We start from the raw sequence: 9,746 nt of genomic DNA, 5'->3' as shown, positions 1-9,746 counted from the left end.
GCGCTTACTGTGTGCAGAGCACTGTACTAAGTGCTTGGGAAGTACAAATTGGCAACATATAGAGACGGTTCCTACCCAACAGTGGACTCACAGTCTAAAAGGGGGAGACAGAGAACAAAACCAAACATACTAACAAAATAAAATAAATAGAATAGACATGTACAAGTAAAATAAATAAATAAATAAATAGAGTAATAAATATGTACAAACATATGTACCTATATACATGTGCTGTGGGGAGGGGAAGGAGGTAAGATGGGGGGATGGAGGGGGGATGAGGGGGAGAGGAAGGAAGGGGCTCAGTCTGGGAAGGCCTCCTGGAGGAGGTGAGCTCTCAGTAGGGCCTTGAAGGGAGGAAGAGAGCTAGCTTGGCGGATGGGCAGAGGGAGGGCATTCCAGGCCCGGGGGAGGACGTGGGCCGGGGGTCGATGGCGGGACAGGCGAGAACGAGGGACGGTGAGAAGATTAGCGGTGGAGGAGCGGAGGGTGCGGGCTGGGCTGGAGAAGGAGAGAAGGGAGGTGAGGTAGGAGGGGGCGAGGTGATGGAGAGCCTTGAAGTCCAGGGTGAGGAGTTTCTGCCTGATGCGCAGATTGATTGGTAGCCACTGGAGATTATTGAGGAGGGGAGTAATATGCCCCGAGCGTTTCTGGACAAAGATAATCCGGGCAGCAGCATGAAGTATGGATTGAAGTGGAGAGAGACATGAGGATGGGAGATGAGAGAGAAGGCTGATGCAGTAGTCCAGATGGGATAGGATAAGAGCTTGAATGAGCAGGGTAGCGGTATGGATGGAGAGAAAAGGGTGGATCTTGGCAATGTTGCGGAGCTGAGACCGGCAGGTTTTGGTGACAGCCTGGATGTGAGGGGTGAATGAGAGAGCGGAGTCGAGGATGACACCAAGTTTGCAGGCTTGTGAGACGGGAAGGATGGTAGTGCCGTCAACAGAGATGGGAAAGTCAGGGAGAGGGCAAGGTTTGGGAGGGAAGACAAGGAGTTCAGTCTTCGACATGTTGAGCTTTAGGTGGCGGGCAGACATCCAGATGGAGATGTCCTGAAGGCAGGAGGAGATGCGAGCCTGGAGAGAGGGGGAGAGAGCAGGGGCAGAGATGGAGATCTGGGTGTCATCAGCCTAGAGATGATAGTTGAAGCCGTGGGAGCGAATGAGGTCACCAAGGGAGTGCGTGTAGATCAAAAACAGAAGGGGACCAAGCACTGGACCTTGGGGAACCCCCACAGTGAGAGAATGGGAGGGGGAGGGGGAGGGGGAGGAGGAGTCTGCAAAAGAGACTGAGAAAGAACGACCGGAGAGGTAAGAGGAGAACCAGGAGAGGACGGAGTCTGTGAAGCCAAGGTCAGATAGCGTGTTGAGAAGAAGGGGGTGGTCCACAGTGTCAAAGGCAGCTGAGAGGTCGAGGAGGATTAGGACAGAGTATGAGCCGTTGGATTTGGCAAGCAGGAGGTCATTGGTGACCTTTTAGAGGGCAGTTTCCGTGGAATGTAGGGGAAGGAAGCCAGACTGGAGGGGGTCGAGGAGAGAGTTGTTGTTGAGGAATTCTAGGCAGCACGTGTAGACAACTCGTTCAAGGAGTTTGGAAAGGAATGGTAGGAGGTATATGGGGCGATAACTAGAAGGTGAGGTGGGGTCAAGAGAGGGTTTTTTTAGGATGGGAGAGACATGGGCACGTTTGAAGGCAGAGGGGAAGGAACCAGTGGAGAGTGCGCGGTTGAATATGGGAGTTAAGGAGGGGAGAAGGGATGGAGCGAGAGATTTCATGAGAAATCTGTTATTCCGATTTCTCATGAGAAATCTCTTTTATTATTCAGTGCTTAGTACAGTGCTTGGCACATATGTACAAACATATATACATATATTCAGGTGCTGTGGGGAAGGGAAGGAGGGAAGATGCGGGGGTGGAGAGGGGGACGAGGGGGAGAGGAAGGAAGGGGCTCAGTCTGCGAAGGCCTCCTGGAGGAGGTGAGCTCTCAGTAGGGCCTTGAAGGGAGTAGGGCCTTGAAGGGAGCCCAGGCTCTTTCCTCTGAGCCACGTTGGGAGTCGGAGGTCATGGGTTCTAATTCCGCCTCCACCACTTGTTGGCGGTGTGACCTTGGGCGAGTCACTTAACTTCTCTGTGCCTCGGTTCCCTCATCTGTAAAATCTGGATTAAGACTGAGCCCCCCCGTGGGACAACCTGATCACCTTGTAACCTCCCCAGTGCTTAGAACAGTGCTTTGCACATAGTAAGTGCTTAATAAATGTGGTCATTATTATTCAGTGCTTAGTACAGTGCTTGGCACATAGTAAGCGCTTAACAAATGCCATCGCTATTATTATTATTAATAATCCCTATTTTACAGATGAGGTAACTGAGGCACAGAGAAGTGAAGTGACTGGCCCAAAGTCACCCAGCTGACAATTGGCGGAGCTGGGATTAGAACCCATGACCTCTTGACTCCCAAGCCTGGGCTCTTTCCACTGAGCCACGTTGGGAGTTGGAGGTCGTGGGTTCTAATTCCGCCTCAGCCACCTGTCTGCTGTGTGACTTTGGGCCGGTCACTTGAATTCTCTGGGCCTCAGTTACCTCCTATGTAAAATGAGGATTAAACCTGTGAGCCCCCCGAGGGACAACCTGATCACCTGGTAACCTCCCCAGCGCTTAGAACAGTGCTTTGCACATAGTAAGGGCATAATAAATATTATTATTATTAACCCCCATTTTACAGATGAGGTGGCCCAGAGAAGTGAAGTGACCGGCCCAAAGTCACCGAGCTGACAATTGGCAGAGCTGGTATTAGAACCCATGACCTTTGACTCCAAGCCAGGGCTCTTTCCACTGAGCCACATTGGGAGTCGGAAGTCACGGGTTCAAATTACGCCTCCGCCACCTGTCTGCTGTGTGCCCCCTCCTTCCTCTCCCCCTCGTCCCCCTCTCCATCCCCACCATCTTACCTCCTTCCCTTCCCCACAGCACCTGTATATATGTATATATGTTTGTACATATTTATTACTCTATTTATTTTACTTGTACATATCTATTCTATTTATTTTATTTTGTTAATGTTTGGTTTTGTTGTCTGTCTCCCCCTTCTAGACTGTGAGCCCACTGTTGGGTAGGGACCGTCTCTATATGTTGCCAACTTGTACTTCCCAAGCGCTTAGTACAGTGCTCTGCACACAGTAAGCACTCAAGAAATACGATTGATTGATTGATTGATTGATTGATTTGGGCAGGTCACTTAACTTCTCTGTGCCTCAGTTCCCTCATCTGTAAAACGGGGATGAAGACTGTTAGCCCCCCGTGGGACAACCTGATCACCTGATAACCTCCCCAGTGCTTAGAACAGTGCTTTGCACATAGTAAGCGTTTAATAAATGCCATCATTATTATTATATCTACCATGAGAAGCAAAATCGCTCAGTGGAAAGAGCCCGGGCTTGGGAGTCAGGGGTCATGGGTTCGAATTCCGACTCTGCCGCCTGTCTGCTGTGTGACTTTGGGCCGGTCACTTAACTAACTTCTCTGTGCCTCAGTTCCCTCATCTGTAAAATGGGGATGAAGATCATGAGCCACCCATGGGACAACTTGATCACCTGGTAACCTCCCCAGTGCTTAGAACAGCACTTTGTGCATAGTAAGCGCTTAATAAATACCATCATTATTATTATATCTATCATGAGCAGCAGCATAGCTCAATGGAAAGAGCATGGGCTTGGGAGTCAGGGGTCATGGGTTCAAATTCTGCCACACCGCCTCCCTGCTGTGTGACTTTGGCCAAGTCACTTGACTTCTCTGGGCCTCAGTTCCCTCATCTGTAAAATGGGGATGAAGACTGTTAGGCCCCCGCGGGACAACCTGATCACCTGATAACCTCCCCAGCGCTTAGAACAGTGCTTTGCACATAGTAAGTGCTTAATAAATGCCATCATTATTATTATATCTACCATGAGAAGCAAAATCGCTCAGTGGAAAGAGCCCGGGCTTGGGAGTCAGGGGTCATGGGTTCGAATTCTGACTCCGCCACCTGTCTGTTGTGTGACTTTGGGACGGCCGCTTGACTTCTCTGGGCCTCAGTTCCCTCATCTGTAAAATGGGGATGAAGACTGGGAGACCCCCGAGTGACCACCTGATCACCCGGTAACCTCCCCAGGACTTAGAACAGTGCTTTGCACATAGGGCTTAACAAATATTATTATTATTATTACTAATCCCCATTTTACAGATGAGGTGGCCCAGAGAAGTGAAGTGACTGGCCCAAAGTCACCCAGCTGACAGTTGGTGGAGCTGGGATTCGAACCCATGACCTCTGCCTCCCAAACCCGGGCTCTTTCCACTGAGCCACATTGGGAGTCGGAGGTCGCGGGTTCAAATTCCGTCTCTGCCGCCTGTCTGCTGTATTACTTTGGGCCGGTCACTTAACTTCTCTGGGCCTCAGTTCCCTCATCTGTAAAATGGGGATTAAGACTGTGAGCCCCCACCCAACCCCGTGCGACCACCTGATCACCTGGTAACCTCCCCAGTGCTTAGAACAGTGCTTTGCACATAGTAAGTGCTTAATAAATGTCATCATTATTATTTTATCTATCATGATAAGCAGCATGGCTCTGTTATCGACAAGTAGGGTGCAAGTAGGGTGCAAAGGAGGTTAACTCGGTGTAAGTCGGCCGCAGGGTTCTTGTACCCAGGGTGGTGACGCAGAGAGGAAAAATGACTCGGAGACAGGAGTTCAGATAGGGCAGTAAAGAAGGAAAGTGGCTCCCTGCCCGTTCACCTCCCGGGAGAGGGACGAGTGACAAGCAGCCCCGACCCCAATGTCACTGTGCCTTTTATTGAGTTACAGCAACACGGGGGCAAGGCATTTGGAAATTTCAGGAATTCAATTGGGACCGGCAGGGGGTTACGAATTCTCTTTGTTCTCCGTTCCTATGGCCTTGTGCAAGATGTTGTGATATGCCCTATGGCCTTGCATAGATAGTTCTGTAAATTCTCCTTAATAGGGAGGTAAAAATTCTCCTTATCTTCGGATGGGTGTCCCTTGATGGCCTTGAAGGCATCTGTTGCAGACTTGTTCTCTCGGCCTGCACAAATGGAGGGTTACTGTCAGCATACACAAAATGGAGTCAGTCATGTCAAGTCCGCTGGTGGACAACAGCTCAGTGGAAAGAGCCCGGGCTTGGGAGTCAGGGGTCATGGGTTCGAATTCCGCCACCGCCGCCTGTCTGCTGTGTGTCTTTGGGTCGGTCGCTTGACCTCTCTGGGCCTCAGTTCCCTCATCTGGAAAACGGCGATGAAGCCTGGGAGCCCAACGGGGGGCAACCTGATTCCCCTGTATCCACCCCAGCGCTTAGAACAGTGTTGGGCACATAGTAGACGCTTAACAGATCCTTTTTTCCCTCTCCTTTTTCCTTCTCCGCCTGGCCGACGCAGCTGGGTGAGGACAAAACGGCTGCCGCCGCTGCGCGTCCCGTCACCATGAAGAGCCGCACTTCCGCTGCCGCTCTAGGCTTCGGGAGGCTGCGTCGTCTCGGTGGAAGCCCGCGGCCGCAGACGGCGCGCACGCGCGCGCGGAGCCTCGCGGCGGAGGCTCCGCCCACCTGGGGGGCGGGGCGAGAGGGATTTATTCATTCCTTCCATCGTACTTATTGAGCGCCTCCAGTGTGCACAGCACTGTACTAAGCTCCTGGGAAGTATAAGTTGGCAAAATAGAGAGACGGTCCCTACCCAACAAACGGGCTCACCGTCTAGAAGGGAGAGACAGAGAACAAAACAAAACATTCATTCATTCATTCAATCATATTTATTGAGCGCTTCCTACCGTTCATTCCTTTAATCGTATTTATTGAGTGCTTCCAGTGTGCACAGCACTGTACTAAGCGCCCGGGAAGTATAAGTTGGCAACATCTACAGGCGGTCCCTACCCAACAACGGGCTCACAGCCTAGAAGGGGGGGGACAGACAGCAAAACAAAACATTCATTCATTCAATCATATTTATTGAGCGCTTCCTTTCATTCATTCATTCAATCGTATTTATTGAGCGCTTACTGTTTGCAGAGACTGTACTAAGCGCTTGGGAAGTCCAAGTTGGCAACATCTAGAGACGGTCCCTACCCAACACCGGGCTCACAGTCTAGAAGGGGGAGACGGATAACAAAACAAAACAAAACAAAATATTTATTCATTCAATCGTATTTATTGAGCGCTTACTGTGTGCGGAGCACTGTACTAAGAGCCTGGGAAGTATTCATTCATTCATTCAATCGTATTTATTGAGTGCTTACTGTGGGCAGAGCACTGTACCAAGCGCTTGGGAAGTCCAAGTTGGCAACATATAGAGACGGTCCCTATCCAACAACGGGCTCACAGTCTAGAAGGGAGAGACACACAACAAAACAAAACACTAATTCATTCGATCGTATTTATTGAGCGCTTCCTGTGTGCAGAGACTGTACTAAGCGCTTGGGAAGTCCAAGTCGTCAACATCTAGAGACGGTCCCTACCCAACACCGGGCTCACAGTCTAGAAGGGAGAGACAAACAACAAAACAATCATTCATTCATTCTATCATATTTATTGAGTGCTTACTATGTGCAGAGCACTGTACTAAGCACCTGGGAAAATTCATTCATTCATTCATTCATTCAGTCGTATTTATTGAGCACTTCCTGTGTGCAGGGCACTGTATTAAGAGCTTGGGAAGTACAATTCGGCAACATAGAGAGACGGTCCCTACCCAACAACAGGCTCACAATCTAGAAGGGAGAGACACACAACAAAAGAAAACATTCATTCGTTCAATCGTATTTATTGAGCGCTCACTGTGTGCAGAGCACTGTAGTAAGCGCTTGGGAAGAATAAGTCAGCAACATCTAGAGACGGTCCCTACCCAACAACGGGCTCACAGTCTAGAAGCAGGGACAGACAACAACACAAAACATTCATTCATTCTATCGTATTTATTGAGCGCTTACTGTGTGCAGAGACTGTACTAAGCTCTTGGGAATTCCAAGTTGGCAACATAGAGAGATGGTCCCTACCCAACACTGGGCTCACAGTCTAGAACGGGGCTGGGGGGGGGGGGTGGAGGTGACAAGAACACAAAACATTCATTCATTCGATCGTATTTATTGAGTGCTTACTGTGTGCAGAGCACTGTACTAAGCGCTTAGGAAGTACAATTTGGCAACATCTAGAGACGGTCCTTACCCAACACCGGGCCCACAGTCTAGAAGGTGGGAACAGACAACAAAGCAAAACAATCATTCATTCAATCGTATTTATTGAGCGCTTACTATGTGCAGAGCACTGTACTAAGCGCTTGGGAAGTACAAGTCGGCAACATCTAGAGACGGTCCCTACCCAACACCGGGCTCACAGTCTAGAAGTGAGAGACACACCACAAAACAAAACATTCATTCGTTCAATCGTATTTATTGAGCGCTTCCAGTGTGCAGAGCACTGTATGTTATCGACAAGTAGGGTGCAAACTAGGTTAATCGGTGTAAATCGGCCGCAGGGTTCTTGTACCCAGGGTGGTGACGCAGATAGGAAAAATGACTCGGAGACATGAGTTCAGATAGAGCAGTAAAGAAGGAAAGTGGCTACCTGCCCGTTCACCTCCCGGGAGAGGTACGAGTGACAAGCAGCCCCGATCCCAGCCGCTTCTTCCTCTTTTATTGGGTTTCAAATCCGAGCTACACAAAGGATTTCCTGAGAGTAGTGCCTTACGTGAGGCCTTGGCATTCCAAGATCCCAAGTTAAAGTACAACCGTTTGTTTGTCATGGTTTGGTTAGTGTTAAAATCCCTGTTTACAAGATGTTATCAGGAAATAATGGTCAACACAGGATGGGGACATTCCAGACAGAGAAGGGCCACTTTGGTTAATGTTACTTTACAAACACTGGAGTGCTTTCGGTCTGCACAAAATAAAGGGTTACTGTTGGTATGCACAAGATGGAGTCAGTCATGCCAAGTTTGCTGGTAGACAACACTGTACTAAGCACTTGGGAAGTCCAAGTTGGCAACATCTAGAGACGGTCCCTACCCAACACCGGGCTCACAGTCTAGAAGGGGGGGACAGACAAAAAACAAAACATTCATTCATTCAATCGTATTTATTGAGCGCTTACCGTGTGCAGGGTACTGGACTAAGCGCTTGGGAAGTATAAGTTGGCAACATAGAGAGACGGTCCCTACCCAGCAACGGACTCACATGGGCTGGGCTAGCCGAAGGAGGCGGTGCTAGCCACGTGGTTCAGTGAAAAGAGCCCCGGCTTGAGAGTCAGAGGTTATGGGTTCAAATCCTCCCTCTGCCCCTTTTTTTTTTGGATGGCATTTGTTAAGCGGGGAGGTTACTAGGTGATCAAGGTTGTCCCACGGGGGGCTCACGGTCTTCACCCCCATTTTACAGATGAGATAATAATAATAATAATAATAATAATAATAATAATAATAATAATAATAATGGCATTTGTTAAGCGCTTACTATGTGCCAAGCACTGTTCTAAGTGCTGGGAAGGTTACAAGGTGATCACGTTGTCCCACAAGGGGCTCACAGTCTTCCTCCCCATTTTACAGATGAGGTAATAATAATGATGGCGTTTCTTAAGCGCTTACTACCCAGTGCTTAGAACAGTGCTTTGCACATAGAAAGCGCTTAATAAATGCCATTATTATTATTATTATGTGCCAAGCACTGTTCTAAGCGCTGGGGAGGTTACAAGGTGATCAGGTTGTCCCACGGGAGGGCTCACAGTCTTCCTTCATCCCCATTTTACAGATGAGGTAATACTACTACTACTAATAATAATGGCATTTGTTAAGCACTTACTGTGTCCCAAGCACTGTTCTAAGCGCTGGGGAGATTACAAGGTGATCAGGTTGTCCCACAGAGGGGTTCACAGTCTTCATCCCTATTTTACAGATGAGGTAATATAATAATAATGTCATTTGTTAAGTGCTTACTACCCAGCGCTTAGAACAGTGCTTTGCACATAGTAAGCACTTAATAAATGCTATTATTATTATTATTATTATTATTATGCACAAAGCACTGTTCTAAGCGCTGGGGAGGTTACGAGGTGATGAAGGTTGTCCCCCGGGGGGCTCACAGTCTTCATCCCCATTTTACAGATGAGGTAATAATAATAATAATAATGATAATAATAATGGCATTTGTTAAGTGCTTACTCTGTGCAAAGCACTGTTTAAGCGCTGGGGAGGTTACCAGATGATCAGGTTGGCCCACAGGGGGCTCCTTCATCCACATTTTCCAAATGAGGTAACTGAGGCACAGAGATGGTAAGTAATAATAATGATAATGATGGCATTTATTAAGTGCTTACTATATGCAAAGCACTGTTCTAAGCGCTGGGGAGGTTACCACGTGATCCAGTTGTCCCACGGGAAGGCTCACAGTCTTCATCCCCATTTTCCAGATGAGGGAACTGAGGCACAGAGTAGCAGCGTGGCTCTGAGGAAAGAGTCCGGGCTTGGGAGTCAGAGGTCATGGGTTCTAATCCTGCCTCCGGCAATTGTCAGCTGGGTGACTTTGGGCAAGTCACTTCACTTCTCTGGCCCTCAGTTCCCTCATCTGGAAAATGGGGATGAAGACTGGGAGCCCCCCGTGGGACAACTGGATCACCTTGTAGCCTCCCCAGGGCTTAGAACAGGGCTTGGCACATAGTAAGCGCTTAATAAATGCCATCGTTATTATTCTATCTATTTTGAGAAGCAGCGGGGCTCAGTGG

This window comes from Tachyglossus aculeatus, unplaced genomic scaffold, assembly GCF_015852505.1.
Source record: "Tachyglossus aculeatus isolate mTacAcu1 unplaced genomic scaffold, mTacAcu1.pri SUPER_30, whole genome shotgun sequence".
Lineage (NCBI taxonomy): Eukaryota > Metazoa > Chordata > Mammalia > Monotremata > Tachyglossidae > Tachyglossus > Tachyglossus aculeatus.
Note: the sequence above shows the minus strand (reverse complement) of the source record.